The sequence below is a fragment of the Panthera uncia genome, chromosome D4 (genome assembly GCF_023721935.1).
Source record: "Panthera uncia isolate 11264 chromosome D4, Puncia_PCG_1.0, whole genome shotgun sequence".
Lineage (NCBI taxonomy): Eukaryota > Metazoa > Chordata > Mammalia > Carnivora > Felidae > Panthera > Panthera uncia.
In genome coordinates, this window is record NC_064807.1 from 54,705,909 (window position 1) to 54,719,981 (window position 14,073).

General features: G+C 38.8%; 1 protein-coding gene across 3 annotated transcripts in view; it reads left to right on the top strand.

The window, feature by feature from the left end:
- UBAP1 (ubiquitin associated protein 1) overlaps positions 1 to 14,073 on the top strand; it is a 61,749-nt gene that overhangs the window by 19,684 nt on the left and 27,992 nt on the right. The window lies entirely within an intron of this gene.

Here is a 14,073-nt window from a genome sequence, read left to right on the forward strand (position 1 = left end):
TATATATATATATATATATATATATATATATATATATATATATATATTTGTTTTGTTTTTTTGTTTTATATTTGAGAGAGCGAGAGAGAGCGAGCGAGCGCACGGGCAGGGGAGGGGCAGAGAGACAGAGATAGAATCTGAAGCAGGCTCCAGGCTCCGAGCTGTCAGCACAGTTTGATTCGGGGCTCAAACTCAACGAGCAGTGAGGTCATGACCTGAGCCACCCAGGTGTGCCCCCCCACCCCTTCCTTTTAAAATTAAGTTAGTTGGATGGTTTATTTTCCAAATTACAGCTCTTGGGTTAATTTGTTAGTTGGTCATTTTTCTGATTTTTAATGGATTGTTTTGTGCTTATGTCCCTGTTTCCATTCTTGTGTTTTCCTCAGGTGATTTTTTATATCCTAAGTCATTGTGCTGTGAATTTTCTTCTTAGTACTTGAGTGGGCAGTGAATTTTCCTGATTACTGCTTTAGCTGCATGTTGTAGGTTCTTAAATGCAGTATTTTCATTGTCATTGTTTTCTGCAGTTTTATTTTTGGTTTCCTCTTTGATCAAGAGACAGTTTAGAGCTTTAGGTAGTAGGATTTTTTTTGTGTGTGTGTTCTGATGTAATTAATTTCTAATCTTTTTGTGTTTTGACTGTTGGCTGTGCTATTTCATTAAAAATTTTTTTTTGTTGTTTATTGTTTTTGAGAAAGAGAGCATGAGCAGGGGAGGGACAGAGAGAGAAAGACTCCTAAGCAGGCTCTGTACTGTCAGTGTGGAACTTGATGCGGGGCTCGAACTCATAAAATGCAAGATCATGACCTGAGATGAAAGTAAGAGTCAGATGCTTAACCAACTGAGCCACCCTGGCACCCTATTTTTTTTTAATGTTTATTTAATTTTGAGAGAGAGCAAGTGGGGGTGGTGCAGAGAGAGGAGGGGACAGAGGATCTGAAGCAGGCTCTTTTCTGACAGCAGAGAGCCTGATGCAGAGGTCAGACTCATGAACTGTGAGATTATGACCTGAGCCGAAGTCGGACGCTCAACCGGCTGAGCCACCCACGTGCCCCAGTTGTGCTGTTTCTGATTTTGGATATTTATTAGAATTTTCTTTGTGGCTTAATATTTACTTAGACTTTTGTACAGTGTTCTGTGGGTACTGTAGGTATATTCTGCTTTCAGGGTGCTTTTGATATAAGTTATATCTATCTTATTAATTATGTATTTCTACCTAGTTCTTCTGTTGCATAGTTTTGTGTTTCTTGTTTTTTTAAAATGTTAATTTATTTATTTTGAGAGACAGCCTGTGCTCATGAGTTGGGGAGGGGCAGAGAATGAGAGAGAGAGAGTCCCAAGCAGGTTTTGCACTGTCAGTGAAGAGCCAGAGGTGGGGCTCAGTCTCATGAACCACGAGGTCATGACCTGAGCCAGGATCAAGAATTGGATGCTTAACCAACTGAGCCACCCAGGTGCCCCCCTGTAGTTTTTGTTTTATGAGTGATGATGCAGTGTTATTTGAATTTTTTTTTTTTAATGTTTATTTATTTTTGAGACAGAGAGAGACAGAGCATGAACGGGGGAGGGTCAGAGACAGAGGGAGACACAGAATCTGAAATAGGCTCCAGGCTCTGAGCTGTCAGCACAGAGCCCGACGCGGGGCTCGAACTCACGGACCGTGAGATCATGACCTGAGCCGAAGTCGGACGCTTAAACGACCAAGCCACCCAGGCGCCCCGATGCAGTGTTATTTGGAGCAATTTGTAAGTTAGCTCTTCATCATGGATTACATCCTTTATTATCAATAAACTGAAACACCTGTTATACGTCCGTGACCATTTGTGTGGTATTCTTACTGGTCTTAGAAACTACCGATTTATTCTTTTTTTTATTGTATTTCCTCTCTTTGAGGTCAGTCTTTCATTGATTGCATACTGTGTTGTTTCTGTTTAGTCCCCTTATAGGTATCTGGGGTATTCTTTCCCTCTGTTGCTTCCTAGGTGTGTGTGTGTGTGTGTGTGTGTATTTATATGTAATTTATTTTTTAAATTTACATCCAAGTTAGCATATAGTGCAACACTGATTTCAGGAGTAGATTCCTTAATGTGCCTTACCCATTTAGCCCATCCCCCCTCCCACACCCCTCCAGTAACCCTCTGTTTGTTCTCCATATTTAAGAATCTCTTATGCTTTGTCCCCCTCCCTGTTTCTATATTATTTTTGCTTCCCTTCCCTTATGTTCATCTGTTTTGTCTCTTAAAGTCCTCATATGAGTGATGTCATGTGATATTTGTCTTTCTCTAATTTTGCTTAGCATAATACCCTCTAGTTCCATCCATGTAGTTGCAAATGGCAACATTTCATCCTTTTCGATTGCCAAGTAATACTCCATTATATATATCTATATATCTATATATCTATATATATGTATATGTATATATATATATCTATATGTGTATATATATGTATATGTATATATATGTATATATATGTATATATGTATATATGTATATGTATATATATATGTATATGTATATATATGTATATGTATATATATGTATACGTATATATATATATATGTATATTATATATGTATGTATGTATACGCACACACACACACACACCCCACATCTTCTTTATCCATTCATCCATTGATGGACATTTGGGCTCTTTCCATAGTTTGGCTATTGTTGATAGTGCTGCTATAAACATTGGGGTGCATGTGCCCCTTCAGAACAGCATCCCTGTATCCCTTGGATAAATACCTAGTAGTGCAATTGCTGAGTTGTAGGGTAGTTCTATTTTTAATTTTTTGAGGAACCTGCATACTGTTGTGCAGAGTGGCTGCACCCGTTTGCATTCCCATCAGCAGTGCAAAAGAGATCCTCTTTCTCTGCATCCTCGCCAACATATGTTGTTGCCTGAGTTGTTAATGTTAGCCCTTCTGACAGGTGTGAGGTGGTATCTCATTGTGGTTTTGATTTGTATTTCCCGGGTGATGAGTGGTGATGAGCATTTTTTCATGTGTCATTTGGCCATCTGGATGTCTTCTTTGGAAAAGTGTCTATTCATGTTTTTGGCCCGTTTCTTCACTGGATTGTTTGTTTCTTGGGTGTTGCATTTGATCAGTTCTTTATAGATTTTGGATACTAATCCTTTATCTGATATATCATTTGCGAATATCTTCTCCCATTTTGTCGGTTGCCTTTTAGTTTTGCTGATTGTTTCCTTCGCTGTGCAGAAACTTTTTATTTTGATGAGGTTCCAATAGTTCATTTTTGCTTTTGTTTCCCTTGCCTCCGGAGATGTGTTGAGTAAGAAGTTGCTGCAGCCAAGATCAAAGAGGTTTTTGCCTGCTTTCTCCTCAAGGATTTTGATGGCTTCCTGTCTTATGTTTAGGTCTTTCATTCATTTTGAGTTTATTTTTTGTGTGTGGTGTAAGACAGTGGTTCAGGTTCATTTTTCTGCATGTCACTGACCAGTTTTCCCAGCACTACTTGCTGAAGAGACTGACTTTATTCCATTGGATATTCTTTCCTGCTTTGTCAAAGATTAGTTGGCCATATGTTTGTGAGTCCTAGGTTTTTTTTCCTAGTTACAAGGTGTGTCCATCAAGAGATATGTGCTCCATATAGAAAACCTGGAAAGCAAATAGCACAAAAGAGAAAACCAAGTGCCCCATGTTGTAAACCCATCATCCAAATAGAACCACCATATTTGTTTCTGTATTCACACAGACATATGCTCCTGTTTTCTAAAATGGCAGGGCCTATTAGATCTTGTTTCTGCAGGTTAGTGATTCAAATTTAGGTTTTCCCTTTTCACTCTCTGTAAAACAGTGGTTCTCAGGACAAATCTGACTGAACAAGCACTATTCCAGCTGAATTGAAAGTAGAAATTAATGCAAAAAGAAAAACTTACTGGTGTTATTGAAATGCTCCTCAGTATGAATCTGTGTACTGTTGACCTTTATTGTTGGTCTTCCATCTTAAGCCAAATATGCTGATGTAAGGGGATTAGTTTTGCAAACACAGAGCTTGTGGACAGTGATAGACCCTGAAAATAATGTCTCTGGCTAATTCTCAGACTTGAAGAAACTGAAAGTAGGGTCTCATAAAAATTCTGTTCAGTGTTCATGGCCATGTTCTTCATCAGAATAAGAGTCTAATATTTTTTTATTTTTTATTTTTTATTTTTAACATCTATGCATCTTTAAGAGACAGAGACAGGGGCGCCTGGGTGGCGCAGTCGGTTGGGCGTCCGACTTCAGCCAGGTCACGATCTCGCGGTCTGTGAGTTCGAGCCCCGCGTCGGGCTCTGGGCTGATGGCTCGGAGCCTGGAGCCTGTTTCCGATTCTGTGTCTCCCTCTCTCTCTGCCCCTCCCCCGTTCATGCTCTGTCTCTCTCTGTCCCAAAAATAAATAAAAAACGTTGAAAAAAAAAATTAAAAAAAAAAAAGAGACAGATACAGAGTGCAAGTGGGGAAGGGGCAGAGAGAGAGGGGGAGACACAGAATCTGAAGCAGGCTCCAGGCTCTGAGCTGTCAGCACAGAGCCCGATGCAGGGCTCGAACCCACTAACCATGAGATCATGACCTGAGCTGAAGTGGGATGTTTAACCAACTGAGCCACCCAGGCACCCCAGAATAAGAGTCTAATATTAATATTCAAATAAAAATCTACATTATTGTGTATAGGTACACCAGTTTACTGGTAGGTAGAGTACTTGGCAAGTGGTTTACTCTCTTCTAAGTTATATTTTTACCAACCTTTGTTGAGCTCTTTCTCAGTCTCAAGCATTATGCAAAGATATGTTTTTTGTTTTTTTAATAACCATACTCATTTGAGGTTGTTATTTTACATGTGGTGTAGGAAAATGGTTTCCAGACTTTTGGGTTTCATGGATCACTAACATTAAAAAGGGGGAGGTGGTATTAACATGGTTGCTAGCTTTTCGTTTTGCCATAGAGACCTCTTTTGAAAGTTACTGTGTATATAGTAAATGATGATATCACTTATCCTGAGTACTGAATATTTAATTTTTCTTTAACGTTTATTTTTGAGAGACAGAGCACAAGTGGGGAGGGGCAGAGAGGAAGAAACATACTAAGGAACAGGCTCCAGGCTCTAAGTGGTCAGCACAGAGCCTGATGCGGGGCTCGGACACACAGACTGTAATCATGACCTGAGCTGAAGTCGGATGCCCAACCGACTGAGCCACCCAGGCGCCCCATGAGTACTAAATATTTAATATGGAAACAAATATTTTTGCTTAATTTATTCTACTGTGATAGATTTATGGTATGTTTAGGGTTGGCGTATTATTCAGTCTGCTACCCTTATTTACTATTTTACTGTTGGAACTGAGGCTCCAAAATATCTCTTGAGATCTCTGAAAAAATAAAGCTTTTTTCTGATGAATATAGTATAGCCTAGAATTGACATATTAATGGCTTCTACAAGTGTGATTTTTGTCTTATACATATTGGTGTGAATGCTAGTTGTATAGGTGTTAACTTTGTTTTTAGACTTGAAATCTGATGATTTCCAGAAGCTTCTTTTTCTGTAAGTTGGAGAATTTTCTGGATTAATTTGTATATTGGGAAATTACTGATTGCATCTCTTGTTGCAGTATAATGTGTGACTGTGATAGCTTACCGAGATACTAAATTGCTGTTGTGTATTAGGAAACTATAGAATGTAATTTCATGTAATAGGAATTTAATGATCTAAAAAAGGGAAGAAAGAAAATGAGAACATCATTGTAATTGCCCTTGGGCTTTCTCTTTAAGAAAGGGCCTGTGCTTTGGCAGGATGTTTGCATTGTCTTGGTTTCCTACCCCTACACTCCTCACCTTTCCCTTTTTCCATTCCTTATCCCATCTCTTCTGTTTCTTGCACTCTAGCTCCTCTTCCCCATGCAGTTCTCTTCCTTTTACCTATTTCCCCATCTCTTTTTGTTCTCAGATATCTAATTAGTGAGTTAAATTTTAAGTTACCAGGTTTTCTTTCCATAGCATTTGAACTGAAGTGGCACTAAACTGGCAAAAATAGAACATTACTGTTGGGGTGCCTGGGTGGCTCAGTCGTTTAAGTGTCCAACTATTGATTTTGGCTCATGTCAGGATCCCTTGGGATCGAGACCCACTTTGGGCTCAGCACAGAGTGTGGAGCCTGCTTGGGATTGTCTCTCTCCCCCTTTCTCTGCCCCCCCCCCCCCCCCGCAAATAATAAATAAACTTAAAACAACAACAACATTGCTGTTAAGTTCCTGGGTGCTTCAGGGAGTTCTACATTTTATTAGTGTAAGAGTTTGTCATTTAAGAATGTGTGCTGTTCTTATTTACTTGATACTTTTCCTTTAATATAAGCACTTATATTTATTTTAATGGAAATTTATGATTACTTAGGATTTTTTTCCCCTTGTGAGCACTTATAATTTTACATTGGGGGCAAATGTATTTTTTTCAGTCTTGTTTTGTATACATTTTTTACATAGTTAAAGTAATTCAGTCCAACTTGTAAAAACAGTTTAAAACTTACACTTATTTTCAATTATATGCTCTTAATAAGCATTTGTTTTGTTTTACTTTATTTTTGAGAGACAGAGACAGAGCATGAGCTGGGGAGGGACAGAGAAAGAGGGAGACACAAAATCTGAAGCAGATTCCAGGCTCTGAGCTGTCAGCACAGAGCCCAATGTGGGGCTCGAACCTACGAATTATGAGATCATGACCTGAGCTGAAGTTGGATGCTTCACCAACTGAACCACCCAGGCACCCCTAATAAACATTCTTAATTGCATTACCACTTGTCTTTTGAATTTTTCCATAATTTATTTAATCATTTCCCCATAATTAAACATTTAGATTATAGGAATATGTTATAAGAAATAGTTATAATTAAATATGGGAAGCTTATAAGGAAATATAAATAGCAATAAATTATCTGTCTCACTTGATTTGTTTCAGATATTCCAGGAAAAAAATATTGACCCAAATAGCTATTAAAATCCTTTTGGTCCTTGAGAGACAGTGAAGTTTTACTGCGTATCAGACATTAGAAAAATCTTTAATGTAAGTGACCAGATATGAATTTCCTGTTTCTTAAGGTTTGTGGAAAATGTAGGAGTTGCATTCAGTGAATTGTTTTACTATTTAAAGAAAACCCCTAGAAAATCTACATTTTATCACCTTTAGTGAGGCAAATTTTTAAATAATTTATTTCCTTTTATTTAGTAATAAGGAATACTGTATTTTAATTTTCACTTACTATTTTTTAGTAGAAATTTTGCTTTGTTGAAGGTAATATGCATGCTTTAAAATGGGGACTAGGAGGGGCGCCTGGGTGGCTCAGTTGGTTGAGTGTCCAACTTCGGCTCAGGTCATGATCTCGCAGTTCGTGGGTTTGAGCCCTGTGTCGGGCTTTGTGCTGGCAGCTCGGAGCCTGGAGCTGCTTCGGATTCTGTGTCTCCCTCTGTCTCTACCCCTTGCCCGCTCACCCTCTGTCTGTCTCTCCCTCTCTCTCAAAAATAAACATTAAAAAAAATTTTTTTTAAATGGGGAATAGGAAGATGAGTTTTTAATTTGCATTTCCCTGACTAATGAATAACGATGTTGAACATCATCTTATGTGTATATCTTCTTTGAATAATTGACCATTCATATTCTTTTGCCTATTTTCTAGTTGGATTATTTGTCTTTTTATTATTGAGTTGTGGACTTATTTATGTATTCTAGATACAAGCCCCTCCCATTTTGTGGGTTGTGTTTTGGTGGAGCTTTTTTTTTCTTTAAAAAAGCTATTAAGAATCCATTTAGGGGCGTTTTTTTCTTTAAAAAAGTTGTTAAGAATCCATTTAGGGTCATCTAGCTGGCTCAGTCAGTAGAGCATGAGACTTTTTTTTTTTCTTTCTATTTATTTATTTTTTATAATTTACATCCATGTTAGCACATGGTACAACAATGATTTCAGGAGTACATTCCTTTAAGCCCCTTACCCATTTAGCCCATCCCCCCTTCCCTAACCCCTCCAGCAACCCTCTGTTTGTTCTCTGTATTTAAGAGTCTCTTATGTTCCCCTCCTTGTTTTTATATTATTTTTGCTTTCCTTCCCTTATGTTCATCTGTTTTGTATCTTAAAGTCCTCATATGAGTGAAGTCATGTGATATTTGTCTTTCTCTGACTAATTTTGCTTAGCATAACACCCTCTAGTTCCATCCACATAGTGGCAAATGGCAAGATTTCATCATTTTCGATTGCCAAGTAATACTCCATTGTATATATATACACCACATCATCTTTATCCATTCATCTATCGATGGACATTTAGGCTCTTTCCATAGTTTGGCTGTTGTTGATAGTGTTGCTATAAACATTGGGGTGCATGTACCCCTTTGAAACAGCATCCCTGTATCCCTTGGATAAATACCTAGTAGTGCAATTGCTGAGTTGTAGGGTAGTTCTATTTTTAATTTTTTGAGGAACCTGCATACTGTTGTGCAGAGTGGCTGCACCCGTTTGCATTCCCATCAGCAGTGCAAAAGAGATCCTCTTTCTCTGCATCCTCGCCAACATATGTTGTTGCCTGAGTTGTTAATGTTAGCCCTTCTGACAGGTGTGAGGTGGTATCTCATTGTGGTTTTGATTTGTATTTCCCGGGTGATGAGTGATGTTGAGCATTTTTTCATGGCCTGAGCCGAAATCAAAAGAGTAGGATGCTCAGCTGACTGAGCCACCCAGGCACCCCGTTTGCAAAATAATAATAGTAATTATTAATATTTAAGTTTATTTTGAGAAACATGACCAGGGGAGGGTCATGGGCGGTGGAGAGAATCCCAATAGGTTCTGCACTGTGAGTGCAGAGCCTGATGTGGGGCTTGATTGAACCCATGAACTGTAAGATGATCTGTGCTGAAGTCAAGAGCCAGATGTTTCACTGACTGGCCACCCAGGGGCCTTGCAAAATTATTTTTTATTTTATTTTATTATTAATAACTTTTTAGGTTTTGGCCTTTAGTCTGAAAAAGTGTTGGTTGAAAGTGTACAGTAGAGGTGCTTGGGTGGCTCAGTCGGTTAAGCATCCGACTTCTGCTCAGGTTGTGATCTCACAGTCTATGAGTTTGAGCCCCACGTCGGGCTCTGTGCTGATAGCTCACAGCCTGGAGCCTGCTTCAGATTCTGTGTCTCCCTCTCTCTGACCCTCCCCTGTTCATGCTCTGTCTCTCTCTGTCTCAAAAATAAATAAACATTAAAAAAAATTTTTTTAATGAAAAAGTGTACAATAGAGTGGGTGCAAGCGGCTGTGGGCCATGTAACTGCCAATAAAAATTATCTTTTATTTTTTTATTTTAATATTTATTTTTTAGAGACCGAGAAAGAGCATGTGTGGGGGAGGGGCAGAGAGTGAGGGAGACATAGAATCTGAAGCAGGTTCCAGGCTCTGAGCTGTCAGCACAGAGCCCATCATGGGGCTAGACATGACCTGAGCCGAAGTCAGATGCTTAACTGACTGAGCCATCCAGACCCTCCATAAAAATTATTTTTAAATCAGAGGCCCAAGCAGCCTCTCCCAAGCCATTTACATCTCAAAACAGCTCCTTCTTGAAACTGCTTATATCCCACAATATTAATAAATATTAGGGACATATAGATGAAAATACTCATTTTCTGTATCTGTTTAGGAGCATATTCACAGCTTTCTTTGGTGGATGCTTAAATACTGCTTTTCTCTACAGACACTTAGAAAAACATATTTCTGATATATGTCTGTGTGTGAAGGTTGAGGCTGCCCGCATTCTTGCTTATTGGGTTTAGAAGTCTTGGGGCTTCTGGGTGGCTTAGTCAGTTGAGCATCCGACTTCAGCTCGGGTCATGATCTTGTAGCTCGTGAGTTCAAGCCCTGCGTCAAGCTCTGTGCTGACAGCTCGGAGCCTGGAGCCTGCTTTGGGTTCTGTGTCTCCTTCTCTGCTCCTAACCCAGTCATATTCTGTCTCCATCTCTCAAAAATAAATAAGCATTAAAAAAAAATTTTAAAGTCTCATTGTATTGTGGTTTATGTACATTTTGATGACTGTAAAAGCATGTTCGCCAATGAAATGTCTTCTGCGTATGTAAAATGTTTTGATGATCCATGTACTTTATAATTTCAAATCTTCACTAATTAGAATATCAACCAGAATACTTCATCCCCACCTTGTGCTGGAAAACTGAAACTTTTTTTTTAATGTTTCTATTTATTTTTGAGAGTGTGCACACACAAGCGAGGCAGGGGCAGAGAGAGAGGGAGGCATTGGGCTCTCTGCACTGACAGCAGAGAGCCCAATGTGGCGCTCAAACTCAAGAACTGTTGATGATGATGTGAGCTGAAGTCGGATGCTTTAGCAACTGACCAACCCAGGTGCCCCCAAAAAACAGAAAATTTTAAGTAAAACTTTAAAGAAGGTATGACAAAAATTTTTTTAGTTTATTTATTTTGAGAGAGTGAGTGGGTGAAGGGCAAGGAGAGAGAGGGAGGGAGGGAGAATCCCAAGCAGCCTCTGCACTGTCAATGCAGAGCCCGACTTGGGACTCAAACTCACCAGCCATGAGATCATGATCTGAGCCAAAATCAAGAGTCAAATGCTTAATTGACTGAGCCATGCAGGTGTTCCCAAATTTTTAAAAAAAGATTTTTAAAGTAATCTCTACACCCAACATAGGGCTTCAGTTGGCAGTCTTAGGATCAGAGTCACACACTCTTCCAACCGAGCCAGCCTGGTGCCCCAGAAATTATGAATTTTATACCTGTTTGCAATAGAATGTTGTTCAGAAGCCATAGAGAAATGTCATGAATTATTTCAAGTTCTACCACCTAGAGGATCCACTTTGGTTAAAACATTTTAAAATTTTACTAAAATTTAATTAAAAAAATTATTTATTTATTTATACAATATTTTATTTTTGAGAGAGAGCATGAACTGGAGAGGGGCAGAGAGAGAGGGGGACAGAGGATCCAAAGTGGGCTCTGTGCTGACAGCAATGAGCCTGATGTGGTGCTTGAACTCACGAACCATGAGATCATGCATGACCTGAGCTGAAGTTGGATGCTCAACCGACTGAGCCACTCAGGTGCTCGTAATTTTATTTTTTAGTTAGTTTTTTTTAATGCCTTTTTTTTTTTTTAATTTTTTTTTAACGTTTATTTACTTTTGAGACAGAGAGAGACAGAGCATGAATGGGGGAGGGTCAGAGAGAGGGAGACACAGAATCCGAAACAGGCTCCAGGCTCTGAGCTGTCAGCACAGAGCCCAACACGGGGCTCGAACCCACGGACCGTGAAATCATGACCTGAGCCGAAGTCAGACGCTCAACCGACTGAGCCACCCAGGTGCCCCTTAATGCCTTTTTAAAAAAAATTATTTTTGAGAGCGAGAGCGTGAGCAGGGGAGGGGCAGAGAGAGAGAGAGAGAGAGAGAGAGAGAGTGGGAGACACAGAATCTGAAGCAGTCTCCAGGCTCCTGTCAGCACAGAGCCCAACGCAGTGCTTGAACTTGTGAACCATGAGATCATGACCTGAGCTGAAGTTGGGTGCTTAACCGGCAGAGCCACCCAGGCACCCCTTAGTTTTTTTAAGTAGACTTCATGCCCAGTGTGTAGCCCAGCATGGGGCTTGAACTCACAATCCTGAGACAAGACCTGAGCTGACATCAAGATTCGGATGCTTAACTGACTGAGCCACCCAGGAACCTCTAAATTTTATTAATTTTTAAAAAGATTTTATTTTTGAGTAATCTCTACACCCAACACGGGGCTCAAACTTGACACCTCGGCCAAGATCAAGAGTCGTATGCTGTACGGAATGAGCCAGCCAGGTGCCCCTTACGTAATACATTTTATTCTGTATAGTCCCTGGTAGTTAGATTACTTTTTTATTCCTATAGTCTTGCCTATTTTTTATTCCTTTTTTTGTTTTTTAAAGAAGCAGTCTCTATTTTATTTATTTTTAATGTTTATTTATTTTTGAGAGAGAGTGCAAACAAGGGAGGGGCAGAGAGAGAAGGACACAGAGGATCTGAAGCAGGCTCTGAACTGTCAGCGCAGAGCCCAATGCAGGGCTCAAACTCACAAACTGTGAGATCATGACCTGAGTTGAAGTCAGATGCTTAACAGACTGAGCCACCCAGGAGCCCTATTTTTTTTTATTCCTATAGTTCATTGTAAGTAGAATCATATAATATGTTACCTTTTGATCCTGGCTTCTTTCATATACCATGATACATTTGAGATTTGTCTGTGTGGTTGTGGTGTATCAGATACTGTGTATAAGTCGCCCTTTTTTTTTTTTTTTTTTTTTAAAGCACATGTGCTCCTGAAGTGAGCACCATGCATTTTTTTTAAATTAAAAACATTTTTTTTAATTTTAGAGAGACCAGGGGAGAGGGCCAGGAAGAGAGAAAATCTTAAGCAGTCTCCATAATCAACGCAGAGCCCGATACGGGTCTCAATCCCACAACCCTGGGATCATGACCTGAGCTGAAATCAAGAGTCTGATGCTCGATCGACTGAGCCACCCAGGTGCCCCACAGTTCATCCACTTAAAGTATACAGTCTGGGGGTGCCTGGGTGGCTCAGTTGCTTAAGCTTCTGAATTCTGGCTCAGGTCATGTTCTCATGGTTTAGGAAGTTCAAGCCACTCATTGGGCTCTCTGCAGAGCACGCTTCAGATCCTGTCCTCTCTCTCTGCCCCTCGTCCCCTTGCATGTGCTCTCTCTCTCTCTCTCTCTCTCTCTCAAAAACAAACAAAAACCCTCCTATTAAAAAAAAAGTCCAGTCACCACCACAATCAGTCTTAGAACATTTTCATCACTCCAAAAAGAAACCCTGTACCCCTGAGCCACTATCTTCCCATTTCCCTGAATTAATTTTTATATATGATACAAAGTATGGATAAAGGTTTATTTTTTTGCATATGAATGTCTGGCACCATTTGTTGAGAAGACGATCCTTTCCCCTTTAAGCTTTTGTGCCTTTGTTGAAAATCAACTGGCTATATGTGTATGGCTCTATTTCTGGACTCTTTTTTGGGGATGTATGATATCCTTATGCCATTTCCACAATCTTAATTACTGTAGCTTAATAGTAAGCTTTGAAGTTAGGTGATAAGTTCTCCAACTTTTTCTTTTTGAGAATCATTTTGGGTATTCTATTTTCTTTGCCTTTCCATGTAAATTTTAAAATCCCCTTGTCAATTTCAAAGTAAACAAATGTAATAAATCCTGTGCAGATTTTAATTCTATTTTGAATAAATAGGATTTTCACAAGACAGGTGTAATACACTTGGTTTGTTTTTTTTTTTTTTTTTTTTACTATCAGTGAAAATGGATTATTTTCAGTATGATGCTTTTCAGTGTATTGTAATGCAGGTTAATAGACCAAAGACCATAAATTCGTATAGCTAACCTTAATTTTTTTCCTGCTTATGTTTTAGGCAAGTTAAAGGTATAAACATCATATCAAGGGCAATAAACTTTTAGGTTGAAGAGCTCAGATTATTTGTGTAAGACAGGACTTAATACCTACTTATATAGGGGTTGAAAATGCAAAGGTAATATTAAGCTAGATGTGTGGTTTTGATATTTTTCTTTTATTTAGAAAAATTTTATACTAATTAAACTGTACAGAAGATTATATGTAATTCATTCCCTGCTTAAGAAATTACTGTTAGAGTTAGTTGCCAGCAAAAGGTCTATATTTGCATAACTGAAAAATGCTTTTTTTAATCTATTACTGACATATTTGTAGTTTGTATCAAGAAGGTATATGCTTTGTAATTATTTCCTTTTGGTAGTCCACATATCAATTGGTCAAAGGTTAGTATGCTTTTCTTCTCATATATTTAGTATATTCAGAACATGCAGTTTTATAAATAGTTAACTTTTCTGTAGAAAACTAGTATCTCTTCCTTTCTGCTTTCTTTTTTGAGACTTTGGGGCTGAGAAATTTGAGGACTGTATCAGTCCTGGAACCTTTTAGTCTTCTGATTTCTTTTTTGTAGTCTCAATATTCTTTTCTTTTCTTTTCTTTTCTTTTCTTTTCTTTTCTTTTCTTTTCT